The sequence below is a fragment of the Ovis aries genome, chromosome 19 (genome assembly GCF_016772045.2).
Source record: "Ovis aries strain OAR_USU_Benz2616 breed Rambouillet chromosome 19, ARS-UI_Ramb_v3.0, whole genome shotgun sequence".
Taxonomy (NCBI): domain Eukaryota; kingdom Metazoa; phylum Chordata; class Mammalia; order Artiodactyla; family Bovidae; genus Ovis; species Ovis aries.
The window spans coordinates 17,159,230-17,176,824 of record NC_056072.1 but is presented as its reverse complement, the minus strand read 5'-3'; the positions used below and the strand labels follow the sequence as shown (position 1 = coordinate 17,176,824).

The window sequence follows — 17,595 nt, the reverse complement described above, 5'->3', positions numbered from 1 at the left end:
CGTGCGGTCAGTGGCGTTTCCGCTCGGGCAGCGGGCTGAGTGAGCTGCTACCGCCGCCGCCGCCGCCGCCGGGGGAGGGGCGGCCGCCGCCCGCCTGCGCTCAGAGACTCACGCAGCCCCAGTCCCGCCAGTCCGCCAACACTGTAGTGCCGGCCCTCCCTCCTTCCCTGGCCCTTCCCCCTCCCCGCCTTTGGCTCGCTCCGCCTTTCTGCCCCCCACCCCCACCTCACGGGCACGGGCCATTCCCGGCCAGGAAACGCCGTGGCGCCGCGTTGGGCCTAACTCGAGTCCTGCTGCCTCCCGGGAGTGCCGTGCGCCGCAGCCCGGGCCCAGGCCTGGGACAAGGTAAGGGTCCAACAGAAAAGAGAGACCTACCCTCACGACCGGGCCCCGGGGGAGGGAAGGGTCACCTCCTCCGTCTCCCCGCGCTTGCTCTCGGGACGTGGGCCTGGCCCTCCCCAGGCTCTCAGTAGGAGGATGCTGCCCCTTCTCATCCCCCTCGCCGCCCCCCACACACCGTTGCACCCCTTTCCCAGGCGGAGAGGCCCCATCCGTAATCTCGTCGACCCCACTACCCTTTTCACGTCTTTCCTGGGTCAGGACGCTTCCCCTCCCCCCACGCCTCTTCACCCCCTTTCCTGGGAACTGCCTACTCCACGTTTACCTTTTACTTGAGGATAGGCCTCTCACTGCTCTCCTCTCAAAATACACAGGCACACTTTTTTTCCCCTCCCCAAACCTCACCCCCACCCCCATTCGCGCGGCCTTGTGACAACTCTGATCCTTCTGGGGGGGGCTTCGATCTCCCCACCCTACCCCCAAATGTTCCTGGACGCCTTCCCCCTCGTCCTGGGGTCCCCATTCCAGATGATTGCTTCGTTTCCCACACTAAGGACATTACCTTCGCCACCCCCACCTCGCATTCTTGGGCTCTCAGTGGCGTAAGCCCCAGTATATCTGAGATGGCCTCACTGGATTTGTAGGGTTCTAGCTTGGAGTTGAGCCAGATTGTGTCGTTTTCCCTGCCTTGGGCGTGGAGAGCGATCATTTGCGAACGTCTTTAAAGGCAGAAAAATGTAGCCTTTATGAATTCTCTTTCCCTCTGCGTGGAAGCCAGGGATGCGAAGTGAATGGTGATGAGAAAAAGCCCTGGTTTTTAAGTAGGTGAATCGCGTGAGAGGGAAAGTTTCTGTTGGGAAAGCCCCTTCTATGCTAATTTATTCTACAGAGCTCCTTTGCTCCTCTCACTTCTTGGGAATAACTGGTCTTTCCCTTGGATACTGATGCTGCAGCCAGCTCTGCTGGTCTGGGTCAGGGTTGCGTGTATGACCTGCATTTTCTGCTTTCTCATGTTACTTGTGCAATGTGTTCACCACTAACTCATTTCTTGCCCAGACCTCTGGGTTGCATTGGGCTTTGTCTATACTTAGTTTATTTTTCCAGTTTTCCCCGTTCTCATAGTACTAAAAGAATCCCCAGGTCCTCTGCAAATTTCCTTTATCTCTTGATGAAACGAGTTGCATTTAATGACATATTTATGACCAAGGTCATATTAACATTTTTGTTGGGCAGATGTTACATATTACATAGCAATACTGTGATTAGGGTGGATCCAGCTGAGTTGAGTGTCCTGAGCTTTTCAAGAGAATTATGTACCCCCTATTTGGGAAATTTTCTTGATTAGTTTTATATCAATGTTTGTAGGTCACTCTGAGAGGAAAATTATAAGTGGTAATTTGAGGTGTGTGGAATCTGAGATAGTAAACCTCACCTTTTCAGAGGTTTCTGGGCCTGTTGGAGGACAAGAAATTTTTTTATTAGATTTCTACCAGTTTTTTCAGGAGGATCATTAGTTTTCTTCTGTAGCCAAAAATTCTGACTCGTTATGGGATTAGAATCTTTAAAGGTTTACTGAAGATGTCACTGTGTAGAAAAATGATTATGTCCTTTCATAGGACACAACACAAGCTTCTGTCTTTAACTGCAAATTTAAATTTGACTGTAAAGAGAATGTTTAGCAAATAGGCCTTTTAAAGACTAAAGGTTAATCTTCACTCCTAAATTGGTGCCTTATTAAGTGTATATTTGGAATTTGGTAAATGTTGGTTTTTCTAATAAAAAGCCACAGTTAAAACTAAAAGGGTGACCTTAGGATTGTTTCTTTCTAAAGGCATAATTCCAGCCCTTCTGGCATGGAGCACTGGTCCAAAAAAAAAAAAAAAGAATGTGTAAGGAGTGGGGGTGGGGTAAGAAGGTTGTTCCTTTGGGCTGGATCACAGGGGTGAGTATACAAGGCAGCAGCAGCTGCTGGCTCTGGAGCTCTGGTTGCTACGTGAGGAGCTTGAGTAGTGCTGGCTGCTGTCTCCAGGGAAGGACAGCAGTGCAGCGTCCATTAATGCTGTTGGCTGCAGGGAGCTGCACTTAGGCAATGGCTGCTTCAGGGCTAAGACGGAAACCTTGCTTTCCTGGGAATTTTCACTGCTGTGCTGGTTTGCATTTTATTGGTGGGGAAATGAGAATTAGCAATTCATAACCTTCTACCCATTTATGGATATCAGCATTTGGAAACTGAATCGTAGTTAAAGACTTTTATGTTTGGTTTTTGTGGCAGATTTTTTGTTTTAATCTGGGGATTTTGCTTGGATAGGACCAGAAGTTCCATTCGAGTTTTAATTTTTCAATCCTTTTAAAACCAAGGTAATAAGAATTTAAGGATCTTCATGAGAACCAGAATGGAGAAAATATCAGTTGATTTTTCTGCAGCTGGCATGTTTTCCTCCATCTTTTTAATCATTAAATCAATTTTAATACTTTACTTGTACGTCTTCTTCCTTCCAGTTGTTAGACCATAGTTACCTTATTGAACAGATGTTTTGCTAAACATTTTACTATATTTAGGGTCTTAAACTCTAGAAACAACTGTCCTTTGCAGAACGATTTCTATGTATAAATATCAAGTATTTTCTTATTTTCTGTATTAGTAATAGATTTCTCCAAATTAGATTATTTCTTTAGAATTTGACCTGTGATATTGATTTATAATATGTGTTGAGTATAGTTGTCTAAGATCACAAGGATCTATGTTTGACAGTGATCCATTTGAAATATGACAGACTAGAAGGAATACTCAGAAATTGAATAAATCTAGTATACAGGATACTTGAGATGATAGCATCTAGGCCCCTTATGTAGTCTTTCTTCCACGGTTCCCACAGTTTAGGAAGATCTCTGATTAAGCAGAACAGTTTGTTAAATATGGAAGTACTTGAAGGAGAATCACCAGCCCAATATACCATCAGTTACATCCGATACTTATCAGATAGATACCTGTTATTGTCTCCCCCTAAGACTCAGGCATCCTATATATATATATTTTTTTTTCCTTCAGAATTTTAGTATGTTTGGTTTTGTGTAAATGAACCCAGTCATCTATAATGTGTAGTATGACTCTGGCGTTTGTGGCGGGAACCAGAAAGAATGGAAATGAGTTTTGTCATTCACAAATGTTAACTTGCATTGTCTTTCAGTGTTGCAAGGGGAATAATGAAACAGAACCTTTAATGGATAACATTTTAGGTGGTTCTAATTCTTATTACTATCACATATAAAAGATGCCATATCAGATAAGTATGGTGTCACTCATACTGGCTGTTTAACATAGATACAAATGTCTGTAAGTTGTCTTTTATATAATATGAAAGCTACCTTATAAAATAATTGCTTTTAACTTGCATTTCCTGTTTGGAACCCCTTTGCGATCTTAACGTAAGATCATTTCCTTAAGAGCATAGAAGGCCTTTTCATAGAATTTATTTTACCAGCATGCTTGAAATTTTTACTGTCTTCTGATAGTGTTTTGTGTCCAGAAATGTACATACTTCGGGGACTTATTTTGGCCTTTCTGGAGGAGGATGGCCACTTCATTTTTTCCCTTTGGACAGGAAAATAATATTGTTCAAAATGCATATGTGCAGACAACCACTTTTACGTTATCCTCTTCATATTCACTTAATTTATGAAATGTTGGGCAGAAGCTAAAGACAATCAGTGATTGTTGGATACATCTTACCAGTGAAAAAGTGGATTATGAATAAAGTTTTCTTATTTTTTGTTATTTAGGACAAATGAAACTTCAACCCTGCAAAATTATGAGATATTATATATTTAGTAATACAACTGGCGGTTATTTGTAAAAAGAAAAAAATTCAGTCATTCCTCAAAGTGTAATGTACCTATGATAAATAACGATTGACACCATTACTTGCTGCCAAAAATTCCAAAGTATGTGATGAAATGGCATTTTTAACCTTTCTGTTGAAGCAGTGATGTCTCTTGTGGTGAAGATGCAGGGTAGTTCATGAGAGGTTGATAGATTATCATTTCTTTAATTTCTCAGTACACATTTTGTTTAATCAGTTAGTCTTATGAAAAATGTTCTGCTGTATATTCATTCTGAATTGAGTAGATACCCCATAGCTTGGTGAGGGGGTCAGTGTGTTGGAAAGCATTGCTTTAGAGAATTCTTATTCTGACAATATATTAAACTCCTAACATTTTTGAAGAGAAGTACAAGAGATAAAAGGAACAATGAAGCAGAATCTCTGTCTACTTTATATCCGCTCTTACCAAGCAAGGAATTTGTAATCCCATCCTGCCTCACTCAGTTTTTCCATCATATTGATTTTGTTTGCTGAATACCTCAGGGAGAGATGTAAGGGTCACTTTAAGTATCTTTGACATAAAGACAGGGATAAGGAATTTTTTGCATATTGGAATAATGTCTTAGTATTTTTAAAACACTAAGATTATTGGATGTCTTTATCTGATATATGTGACTTGATAATGATCTTACCGGTATCTGTGCTCTTCTGCCTTCCCTTGAAGTATGAACATTCTCAGGAGTTTTGATGGCAGATTGAAGTAGTAATCATTTCCTGAGCTGTGTTAGTCATGTATATACACCTAGAGCTGAGGATACTCCTTGGCCTGTGTTACGAGTCACAGAAAAAGCAGTAGATGTAGGACTTTACTCAGTGTTTCTGTCTGGGGAGTCAAGTTTCTGATGTGTTACCTAGTTGAGGGAAAATGCAGAATTCCTTGCTGTGCTGTTTGAAAAATAGATGGAAGGATGGGAGGAGCCAGAGATGCCTGCAGCAGGACTTGGTCTGAGTAGAAAAGGAAGATTTTTGTTTCAAATTGCCAGCTGCTTATGGCAAACTGACTCGCTTATTATGCCTCTAGTTGGCCTGTCAATATGGCCAAACAGCTAGATAAGTGCAGGGCAGGACAAAGGGCTCTTTGCACAGCAGGGAGGCAGTGCTGGTGGGGGAGGGGCAGGAGGTGGGAAAGGCAGGAGGAGGAGGTTCTTTTCCCTGGGAGATGATTCAGTTTGGCTTACAGTTAAAGAAAACATTTATAGTTGCTACTCAAGCATTGAATTTGTGCCAACCATATAATGGTAACCCAAAATTTAGTATATCCCTGAATATCTGGTAGGAACCCATCCCTTCCTCCAAGGAAAAATGAAATCTTAAAGCTTTGTATAGATTAAAAAAATAAATCCCTGTGCTCTACCCCCTAAATTCAAATCACCTCCCCAGTAGACCAGTTCTAGAGCATCTGAATGTTGAATTCTCATTTAAAAATAGGAAAGAATATTGTATCTGAATAAAACCTTTATATTTCAATATTTGATTGTCCATATTTGATTATTGGGTTAGACCAGAATAGTAGAATAATTTGTTTCCCTTTGTAAAATAGTTACATATTGTTAGCTGCAATTTTATATCAGTATTATGAAGAGCACCCTTCAGCATTCAAGTGTTGGGTTGCCATCATGTAAAATGTTAATTAAAGAAAGGCTGATTATTATTTCAGTCTCATCGCTACTTCCTGGACAACCTGATATTCCCTAGAGATTACCCAACCTCCCTTTTAGGTTAGGCACAACCTTGTTTGATACGTAAGTGCTCAGCTCCCAGCTGCAAGTGGGGTGGTTGCATCTAGCTTATTAGAATTAATATGAATCACAGAGTTGGAAGAGATCTGACATTATTCCTTTATGCAAAATCATAATGAACTACTTCAAAGTTTGTGTAAGTTTGCATTAAAATTTTAAAAGGATCAATGTCCTAAACAGTATTTATAGTTACTTTTAAAATGTTGAACAGTGCATGTGTGCCTGTTCTTTTTGTTTGGTTGAATTTTTGGGCCAGTTGTTTTTAAAAAACCAAAATATTGAAGAATTGCATTTACAGACAAGTTACACAGCAATTATTTTGATTGCAAAAGGATTCCTACATTTAAAAATATATATATATATTCTTTTAAATGCTTAATATATTTTCCAAGAATATGATTTTTAGACATAATTGATTTGAACTCAGTTTTCTAAGAGTACATCTGTTGCCTGGATTGAGATACCACCTGCATTGCAATGTTATTAAACCAGCCTTAGAGTTTTCCCTTATATCCAAACTGCAGGCGATAACAAAGGAAACTGGAGTGTTAATTTTTTTTCTTACGGATTCAGAGCTTGTGGCTGTTAGCAAAGAAGAGGTGTTTCAACTCAATAGAATAATTAAAAATACCTTTAATGCACATTTTAATAGTAAGCAAGCCTGACCAAGTTTTGTGTCTTCTCCCTTAGTAAAAGAAATATAAATGTGTTACCCACTTAACATTATATTTTTATGCACAGTGGTCTTGGCAGTAATGATATATTTTGACCTGAAAAAGGAAATTTGAGTGACTAATTATTGCCATTAGACTATTTTTCATGAAATAGTAACAACATTAACATGAGATTTAGTGGGCTGCATTTTATATTATTATAGAAATTTAGGGTAGTCATTTCTTCTCTTTAAAGTTCATTCACATGGATTATTTCCATGGATTTGTGTGACTAAAATAGAAGCAGTCTAGTTCAAACTCTGGCCTCCATTTCAGACAGTTTTCTCTACGTGTCCTAAGACTAACCTGGCTAGCACTAGAGTAAACATCCTTTGTGCATATACATGTGCATGCACACACACACAGGAATGTGCACACCACTTTCCAAGTAATTAGAAAGCGTGTCATCCTGGCTTCTAGTACTCCTATTACCTGAATCTTGCCAGGGTCCCTAAAAAGTTCAGGCAAAAGTGGGGAGGAGGCACGATTTGATCCCACAGGTGTTGATAACTATCTGGCTCCCCAAACAGCTCATCCCATTTGCAGTAAGCCATAGCCAGCAGTCGGCTAGAATGGAGGTAGAATGCAGTGCTGTACCTCTTGTCTGTGCAGCTGCTCCACCTTATTTCCTGCTATTATCCCACAACGCCTCTCCCTAGCAAAAAAAATAAAATAGGACAAAGGGGAAAAATTGGGTTGGCAAATATGATTTTTATTATGATTAGATTGTGTGCTTGTTTTTTTATGTACTTAAATACAAAACTTATTTGTCCTATTCTCAAACAGTTGTCCAATTCTCAAAAGTCCATAGCAAAAGAGATTTCATAACTAAAGTATCTTCTATTCTCTTTCTTGATAAACCATTCCAGTTCTTAGCCTTCTGGGGAAAAAAGAAATGTTTTTAAGCATACTTGTGTTTCATTGGTTGATAACACAGTCACTATTAGCACCAGATGCCACCATATTAGCTTGAAGAAAGAAAAGAATTTCTTCTGTAGATAATATTTGGAGTTTGAATTGGGAATTACTAACTTGTATAACTCAGATGCATGATAATAGTAAGGTTAAAAAAATTAAACCTTGATGAAACCCCTTTACCTTAGTGGAAGTGGAATTGTTTGAATATAGATTTTTTTTCATCCTTCAGAGCTCTTTTCTTCAAGCTGCTAATTTATGTTCTGCAAGCCTTGTTTTTTCCGTACAATTCCCCCCATAAGAAATGTTATTGTTTTCTGATGGTGAAATTTTCTCATCCTCAGTCCTGAAATGTGAAGACTCAAATAAAACCTAGTAGTCTAATTAAGGCATCTGCACTGCTGAATATAGTAAGAGGATTATTTCATAATTCTTAGAAATTATGATCTAGTTAGGATGTTCCAGTATAGTGTTAGCATATTTAATAATATTAACTTGTTAATTTTGGTGTATGTCCATATGGATCTCCTGGTTTTATATTCGAACCCATTGTTTGTCATTTTGTTTAAGGTTGTTTTGTTTTGGTTTGGTTTTTTTTTTTTTTTGGTCCCCCTGTCTTTGTGGGTTTTTTATTTCTGTCCTGTTATGATCTTTGGCCTGTGTTGAAAAATTCTGTTTCCTTCCACCAACCTCTGTATTCCTCAACACATAAAATTTGTTTTCTCTCACAGCTCTGTGAAAGAGGATGATCTGCAGTTAATAATCAACTGTTCAGGCATTCTTGATATCAAAGGAATGTTTTTTTTCTGAGGAATAACCTGGAAGGACCTGTTGACAATTACTTTGCCTGTATGTTACATTTTCCTTCATTGATGTAGGCTGTTAAGAATTGACTTATTTTATAAGAGAAACCAGGTAGAAATGGAAGAGCCACAGTTACATATGATTAATTTAAAAATAAATGTTTAATATGGTAACATTGGGATAGAATCTAAAAGGTACTTTTTTAAAAAAAAACCTATATTTTCTAAAAACAAAGGTGTTTAATCACCTAAAGTAAAATCAAGAGAAAGACTTTTGAGGCACTGTGATTGATTGCATGCTGAACATTTAGATTGCATGCTGTAGCATTAGATTGTTGGATGACATAAACTTTTATTTTCTTGATTTCTGTGGTGCGGTCTGCTATAACCATGCAAGTTAAATGTCTTTATGCCCACAGTCTGGAAAATATAAGGTGAAATGACTTTAAGAAAACAACAATAACAGAAAACAGATTTGAAGAAATTGTAGAAGTCTAAATTTTTGAAATCTGTTTTTAATTATTTTTATTCTTAGACTCATTTATGGCAATTGAAACTTTAATGTTATAACTCAATAATAGAACAGAATAAAAGGTTGAAATCATGTCAGTGCACATTTTAGGATGGGGCTAAATTATAGGGCTCCGTGGTGAAGAATTCATCTTTCAAGCAGAAGATGCAGGTTCAATCCCTGGAGAAAGAAATGGCATCCCACTCCAGTATTGCCTGGAAAACCCCACGGACAGAGGAGATTGGCAGGCTAAGCATGGCATGGGGTTGCAAAGAGTCAGACTACTAGCAACTAAACAACAACAAATTGTACCATATTGTTGCATATTTTCGTATTTAAACTACTTTCATTGGAAAAACTTACAAATATTTTAAAAACTGATTAAATGGGATAAAGTATTTAGAGCTTAAAGGTACTCATTTCTTGGTGGCATATATTATATAAGCAATATTAAAACCAGATATTTGCTAAAGATTCTTTTTTTAAAAAATTATGCCAACATCCTGTATGAAACTCTGCAGTTACTATAGCCATACCGCTTTAGATTAAGTAGGTGATAATAATGCCAGTGCTGTTTGGAGCCTAGGCCAGATGAAATATTTTTGCTTTTTCTTCCTTACTTTACCCTTAGGCCATTAAGATTTGAAGTGTTGCTACTTGTAAGGTATCCATTCATAAATTGAGTAGGAGCCTGATTAGGTCTTATGTGGAGGTCCATGGGAAGACATGTATTTTTAGAAAAGCAAGGCTCTGGGTAAGTGTAGCTTTCCTTTCATCATTTATCATGCACAGTTGGTATGAAAAGGAATGGCTGGATGTTTGTAGAATATACTAAGCAACAAGAGGAAAAGTAAACATATCTCACTTTATGATACAACTGTGTCAGGCAGGAAGGATGAAACATAATTTTTTTGTATAGAATACCTTAGCTCTTCTGAACTCTGTAATACTAGGAATATGGTTCTTTGGAAAATAGTTAACCCAGAGGATTGAGTTGAATATCTACTGTGAAAAATGATTTTTTTTTAATTTAATATTTTATGGATAGAGTGACTGTGTCTTGTTTCCCTGGGACTCTCCTGATTTATGTCTCCCAAGTAATTAGTAATGGCACCCTTTTCACTCTCAAAAATGTCCTGGTTTGGGCCATAAATTATATCCTCACCCTAATTATAGAGGATCGAGGGAACTGTTTATCACTCTGTAGCAATGCAGGTTTTTTTAGAGCTCTTCTGATTGTCTTTGCTAGGATTTTTCTGTTTGCTTCTCTGAACCCTCATATTAGGGTCTTCCCTAATAGCTCAGTTGGTAAAGAATCCACCTGCAATGCAGGAGATCCTAGTTCGATTGCTAGGTTGGGAAGATCCACGGGAGGAGGGATAGGCTACCTACACCAGTATTCTTGGGCTTCCCTTGTGGGTCAGCTGGTAAAGAATCTGCCTGTGATGCCGGAGACCTGGGTTTGATCCCTGGGTTGGAAAGATCCCTTGGAGAAGGGAAAGGCTACCCACTCCAGTATTCTGGCCTGGAGAATTCCATGAACTACGTAGTCCATGGGATCACAAAGAGTCGGACAGGACTGAACGACTTTCATTTTCTCTGAACTCCTATTTTCATATGGACAGTTTTAGAATGGAGAAGAAAATGGCAGCCCACTCCAGTATTCTTGCCTGGAGAACCCCATGGACAGAGGAGCCTGGCAGGCTCCATGGGGTTGCAAGAGTCAGACATGACTTAGCAACTAAAGAGAGTTTTAGAATGCCCTTTTTCTTTTTAGTGGTAGTGAGGAAGGAAATAGATACGGATTTAATTTTTTGTTATGAAAAACTCCAAATACAACAAAACAGAGGGGAAATAGAAAAAATGGGCTCCCTTTGAATTTTAATGAAACCATTCCATTTGATCAAGATAAGGTCCATACACTGCACTTGGTTGATGTTTGTCTTTCTAATTCATAGATTCTCTTTTCCTCATATTATACACTTAATGAAATTTATCATTGTGTTGAGTTCTTACTGTTGGATTTTGGAAATTATGTCTCCATGTTCTACTATTAGATGACACCCCCCCCCCCATATTCTGTGTAAATTAGCGATTAGATCCATTGCAAGTATAGTGACCATAGTGAAGTCGCTCAGTCGTGTCCGACTCTTTGCAACCCCATGGGCTGTAGCCTACCAGGCTCCTCTGTCCGTGGGATTTTCCAGGCAATAGTCCTGGAGTGGATTGCCATTTCCTTCTCCAGGGGATCTTCCCAACCCAGGGATCAAACCCGGGTCTCCCGCATTGTAGACAGACGCTTTACCCTCTGAGCCACCAGGGAAGTCATACTTTATAATAAAGTACTAGGTACTTTCCTTAAGAGTTACATAATGTCTGCTTGTCTGTGTATTGTTAGGCAGCTGTTCAAGGCCCCAGAGAGTTTCTGTTTGTATAGTTTCTATTGAGATTTACCATACTAGAAATTAAAATAGAGTATTTTTTAATGTTATTAACTAATTTTAGAATAGCAATAACAAATCCTGCTGATGTATGTAACATGATTATGAAAAATAACTTTCCACTTTTTTAAATGGTATTAACATTTAACAAATCTCTTTGGTGATAGAAGACAACTGATTTCTTATAGTCCAGTTCAGTTCAATTCAGTCGCTCAGTCGTGTCCGACTCCTTGCGACCCCATGAATCGCAGCACGCCAGGCCTCCCTGTCCATCACCAACTCCTGGAGTTCACTCAGATTCACGTCCATTGAGTCAGTGATGCCATCCAGCCATCTCATCCTCTGTAGTCTGCTTCTCCTCCTGCCCCCAATCCCTCCCAGCATCAGAGTCTTTTCCAGTGAGTCAACTCTTCGCATGAAGTGGCCAAAGTACTGGAGTTTCAGCTTTAGCATCATTCCTTCCAAAGAAATCCCAGGGCTGATCTCCTTCAGAATGGACTGGTTGGATCTCCTTGCAGTCCAAGGGACTCTCAAGAGGCTTCTCCAACACCACAGTTCAGAAGCATCAATTCTTCGGCGCTCAGCCTTCTTCACAGTCCAACTCTCACATCCGTACATGACCACAGGAAAAACCATAGCCTTGACTAGACAGACCTTTGTTGGCAAAGTAATGTCTCTGCCTTTGAATATGCTATCTAGGTTGGTCATAACTTTTCTTCCAAGGAGTAAACATCTTTTAATTTCATGGCTGCAATCACCATCTGCAGTGATTTTGGAGCCCCCCAAAATAAAGTCTGACACTGTTTCCACTGTTTCCCATCTATTTCCCTTATAGTTACTTCTGCATTTAATTTGTTGTGATAAATTGTTTTGGTTGACAACTGAAGAAAATCTGGCCTCCCACAGATACATAATTGAAGGGAAAAAGCCTTTACTTGCTCCTTGAAAGAATCTAAGAACTTCAGAAGTTCTCAGACCACACTTCGAGAAGAACAGGCTTAGATTCTATCACTGCTTAATTTATTTTCTGTAATACTCACCCTCATTAATTATGTGGGTCCCCTAAGGTAACAATTTGAATAGGAAAAGCAAAATCAGTGCTTGCTTTTTTCCCCCTTACTTACTAGTTTTTTCAAGATAATGGCTTGGTAACTTAGCAACCTCTAGAGCTGAGCCATGAAGAGTCATTATTATTGTGTACTTAGGGTTTTATACCTGTTTGATATGTTTCAGTCTCTTTTGGTCATTAATGTTGACATTTAAAAATGGCCCCACATTTGGCTGTTAGCTCCAAAGCCTTTTTACTCCTTATCAGTTGTTTCCTGACTTGCATTGCTTGATTTGTTGCTTTCTAGTGTGACAAGATATTCCCGGATCATTTTGTATATTTCCTGCTCCAAACCTGGACTTAACTCATTTCTTCAAAACTGATTTCTTTTAGTGGGAAATGCTATTTAGAGACCATGGTTTGGGTGTTTAGAAGTGTTTGGTTGTAGACCATTTCCGTGAATAGAACTAAAAAATGGTTTCATCCTTTCCTCTTTTTTTCCTTTTTCAAAATACCAGTTGTTGATACTATGTGGCAGCCTGGATGAGAAGGGATTTTGGGGGAGAATGGATACATGCATATGTATGGCTGAGTCCTTTCACTGTTCACCTGAAACTGTTGCAGCATTGTCAATTGGCTTTACCCCAATACAGAATAAAAAGTTTATAAAAAATAAAATATCAGTTGATATTTGATAATTTTTGTTTTGAATTTAGTGCTCCATGATATTTTTATAAATGTAATCTTTCCCCATGCCCCAAATCTCAGTTTCCACTAATACACAATGTAAGTATCATGCTTTGCCCCACATACACACACAGCAGTTTAGAATGGCAGAACAATGTGATTACTGGAAAGTGAGTTTGTTTGTTTGTTTTTGCCCTTAGGATATATCTTTCCAGAGATATACAGTCCAGTCAGATTACAGTGTTTTAAAATCCCTTGGGATAGATCTTTGTGTGGTTATGTCACCAACTTGATAAACAGGTTAATTTGTTGTATTTCACTTTCAGGCTTTTCAGGGATTACTTTCTGTTTTATAATTATATAAAATATGGTTTCTAACTGGAATTTAAAAATTGAATATAGTCAGATCTAGCTTCTAGATTTTTCCCATTGTCTTCTTTTCCCATTCCTATTATGTAAGACAGATAAATTATGAATGCTGTTTAAAGTGAAATTTTGTCATGGTACTTCTATTATAACACAAGAAGCATTTAAGTTATTTTATTTACTAAAATTATCTGCTTCTAGATTTTTCAGTTAATGGTAACTTTTAGGCCATAGAAGAGGAATATAGACTTTTTTCTTCTTCTGTTGTCCAGAATTTCTTGACTTAATATAGCCAGTTCCAGATAAAAGACTTCCTTTCTCTGGGAAGAAAGGAAAACTTTCTTTCTGCATTTGGGGCGTGGAAAAAGATTACATTTATAAAAAATACCATGGAACACTAAATTCAGAATAAAAGCTATCAAATGCCAACAACTGATATTTTATTTGTTATAAACTTGTTATTTTGTATTGGGGTAAAAATTCTCTCTCTTGAAATGCTAAATCATTTTCCATTTATCTTTGATGATTTCAGATACTTGAAACCTGACTAGCACTGGGGCCACTGGTACCACTTGTAATACAGAGATCATCAATACCATTTTTTGAGTGATTCACCCTTAGACCTGAAATTTAGATATTATCTTAGAAAGTATGACATCTGATTTTTAACTTTTGTCATTTAAAAGTCAGATTACTTGATTTTATATGTTTTAAGTTAAAAATCAGATTGTTGAAAATCTGAAACCTGCTAAATATTAAAACTGTTTTATCCTTTCTAATTATAATACATAAAAGAAATTACCACATCATTTCAGCAATCTATCTTACATTCTAGTATATTTATTTTTATTGCTGCTGCTGCTAAGTCACTTCAGTCGTGTTCGACTCTGTGTGACCCCGTAGACGGCAGCCCACCAGGCTCCCCCATCCCTGGGATTCTCCAGGCAAGAATACTGGAGTGGGTTGCCATTTCCTTCTCCAATGCATGAAAGTGAAAAGCGAAAGTGAAGTTGCTCAGTCGTGTCCTACTCTTAGCGACCCAATGGACCGCAACCTACCAGGCTCCTCCATCCATGGGATTTTCCAGGCAAGAGTACTGGAGTGGGGTGCCATGTTAAATCAAGATATGCCAGATGGTGACATGATAGTAGTTAAAGGTGTGAGTGTTCTGCAGTTGGGTAGATCTTGGTTCGGGTTCTAGTTTGTGGGTTTTCTTGCTCTGGCCTTGGACAAGGTTCTCAACTTGGTGAGTTTAATTTTTTGGCTGCATAAATTTGTTTTGGGCATTACATGAGCTGGTGCATGTAAATTGATTTAGGACACAATGGCTTTAGAAAAGGAACATCCTATCAGTGTTAGCTTTTATTTTGGAAGTTATTGTTAGGAATATTTGATCATTTCTCTAAACTCTAATCTGCATCTTAGGATAAGTAATGTAAACATAGGACCTAATTTTCAGGCCTCCACCAGTTACATGAAAAGAATGAACTGGTAAAGGAATAATTGGTGTCTAGCTAAAATTTGAGGCTTCTGACTACAGATATACCAGTGCTTGCTCTATGAATATAATTACATTAGAAATGTTAATAGAGAAGGGAGCTTTAAGGAAACAAAGCTTCTTTTCAGGATCCAAGGTCCCTTTCAGACATTAGAAGTTGTTTTATATGAACAACTTGTATAGTGACTAAAGTTAAAGGGATTTTTTTTAACTCTGGAGTTTTAAGGTATATCTTGAGGCCTTTTAAGTGCCTTCAGATAAAGCTGTATAACTCCAGGTTACTCATCTGGTCAGATGTTTGGGAGGTTTTTGTTTTTAAGCTCTATTGAGGTATAATTGACAGGTAAAATTGTGATAAATGTATAGCATACAACTTGATGACTTGATATATGCACAAGTTGTGAAAAGGATTCCAGCAACTGAGTTAACACTTTTCATTCATCACGTTTACCTTTGTGTGTGTGAGAGAGAGCCTATAAATTCTAATCTCAGCAAGTTTCAGTTTTATAGTGTGTGTTATACTTTAGATCCTTAGCTTTTTCATTGAAAGTTTGTACCCTTTTAGTGACTTCCCATTTCTTTTACACTCCTGGCAGCCACCATTCTACACTCTGTTTCCGTGAGTTTTTGTTTCTTTTTCCATAATTCCATATATAAGCAATGATTTCTCTGTCTTCACTTAGCATAATGCACTCCAGGTTCCGATGTTGTAAAAAATGGCAAGATGCCCTTTTTTTATGAATACTGTTCCATTGTAGGTAGGTAAGTAGATAGAGATCATGTTTTTTTAATACATTCATCCTTCAGCAGACACTTAGGTTGTTTCTATAACTCGGCTATAGTAAGTAGTGCCACAGTGAACACGAGAGTACAGATAGCTCTTGAAGATAGTGATTCTGTTTCCTTTAGACATAATCCCCGGAAGTGGGATTGCTAAATAAAATGGTAGTTCTACTTTTAATTTCTTGAGGGACTGCCACATGGTTTTCTGTAGTGGTTGCATTCATTTACATTCCCCCCAACAGTGCATGGGGGTTCCCTTTTTTCCCACATGTTCATCAGCATATATTATCTCTTATCTTTTTGGTAATAGTCATACTAACAGGTGTGAAATGATGTCTTACTGAGGTTTTGGTTTGCATTTCCCTGATGATTGGTGATATTGAGGACCTTTTCAAGGATCTGTTGGTCATTTTTCTGATGACAGAGGATGAGATGGTTGTATGGCATCACAGACTCGATGGACATGAATTTGAGCAAGCTCCAGGAGTTGGTGATGGGCAGGGAAGCTTGGTGTGCTGCAGTCCATGGGGTCACAAAGAGTAGGACAAGACTGAGCAACTGAACTTAGGAAAGTACCTATTCAGATCCCTTGCTTTTTAAATTTTTTGATTAACTTGGCTGTGCTGGGTCTAGTTGCGGCACTCGGAATCCTCGATCTTGTGGCATGCAAGATCCTTAGTTGCAGCATGTGGGAGCCAGTTCCCTGACCTGAATTGAACTCAAGACCCCTGCAGTGGAAGTGTGGAGTCTTAGCCAGTGGACCAGCAAGAAAGCCCCTGCCTATTTTTTAACTGGAATTTTTGTTGTTCTTTTTTGGCTGTTGAGCTGTATGTGTTCCTCAGATGTTTTTTATGTTAACCCCTTACCAGCTGTGTGGTTTGCAAATATTTTCTCTCATTCCATAATACCTTCTTGTTGCAGTGTTGGTTTTTTTGCTCTGGAGAAGCTTGTAGTTTGTTCTAGTCTCACTTGTTTATTTTTGCTCTTGTTGTCTTGGCCTTTGGTGTCAAATTTTAAAAAATTTTAGGCAATAAGATAGTGGTACACACATACAATGGAATATTACTCAGCCATAAAAAGGAACAAAATAATGCCATTTATGGCAGCATGGATGGACCTGAAGATTGTCATACAGAGTGAAGTAAGTCAGAAAGAGGCGTATCATATAATACCACTTATATGTGGAACCTAGAAAAATGGTACAGATGAACTAATTTGCAAAGCAGAAATAGTCACAGATGTAGAAAAACAAACTTATAGTTACCAAGGGGGAAAAGTGGATGAATGGGTGGAATGAATTAGGAGATTGGAATTAACATGTATGTACTGTGCTATGCCTAGTCGCTCAGTCATGTCCAACTCTGTGATGCTGTGGGCTGTGGCCCACCAGGCTCCTCTGTCCGTGGGATTCTCCAGGCAAAAGTACTGGAGTGGGTTGCCATCCTCCAGGGGATCTACCCAACCCAGGGAGCAAACCCAGGTCTCATGCATTGCAGGTGGATTCCTTACCATCTGAGCCACCAGAGAAGCCAACAAGTCTGCACTATTGTATATAAAATAGATCATTAGTGAGAACTACTGTGTAGCAAAGAGAACTCCACTCAGTGATCTCTGGTGACCTAAATGAGAAGACAGTCTAAAGAAGGGTGGATGTATGTGTAACTGATTCACTTTGTGGTACAGCAGAAACCACCACAGCATTGTAAAGCAACTATACTCCAATAAGAATTAATTTTAAAACCTTACTGGCAAGATCAGTGTCAAGGAACTTACCCCTCATTTCTTCGAGGAGTTGTATGGTTTCAGGGTCTCACATTCATGTCTTTAATATATTTTAAGTAGATTTTTCTATGTGATATAAGATAGGGGTC

The 17,595-nt window shown here is 38.7% G+C and overlaps 1 protein-coding gene across 30 annotated transcripts in view; it reads left to right on the top strand.

The window, feature by feature from the left end:
- The first annotated feature begins 9 nt into the window (after positions 1-9).
- SETD5 (SET domain containing 5) overlaps positions 10-17,595 on the top strand; it is an 80,080-nt gene continuing 62,494 nt past the window's right edge. For 25 of the 30 annotated variants that reach the window (XM_060402175.1, XM_060402170.1, XM_060402172.1 and 22 more), the window contains exon 1: positions 10-345. The gene's annotated coding sequence lies outside the window, so the exon portion shown is untranslated. The other 5 variants (XM_060402174.1, XM_060402163.1, XM_060402178.1 and 2 more) reach the window with 1 other exon arrangement.